Here is a 233-nt window from a genome sequence, read left to right as displayed (position 1 = left end):
GGATCAAGGGGACCAGTGATGGAGCGACCGTGGGCCTGTTGCGGCGGGGGAGGGTGCGGGGGAGGGTGCGGGGGAAGGCGGTTAGAGATTCACCTGCGCCTCCTCATTCGTCACCAGGGGGCTCCCGAGGCCCTCAGCGGGGTGGGTGTGCGCCTTCGTTCTGCACATCCTGTGGCTCCACAGAGGCTTGGTGCCCGGCGACTCCAGGTTGCGCATGCGTGTCTCGGTTGCGA

Source organism: Neovison vison, chromosome 6, assembly GCF_020171115.1.
Source record: "Neovison vison isolate M4711 chromosome 6, ASM_NN_V1, whole genome shotgun sequence".
Lineage (NCBI taxonomy): Eukaryota > Metazoa > Chordata > Mammalia > Carnivora > Mustelidae > Neogale > Neogale vison.
Note: the sequence above shows the minus strand (reverse complement) of the source record.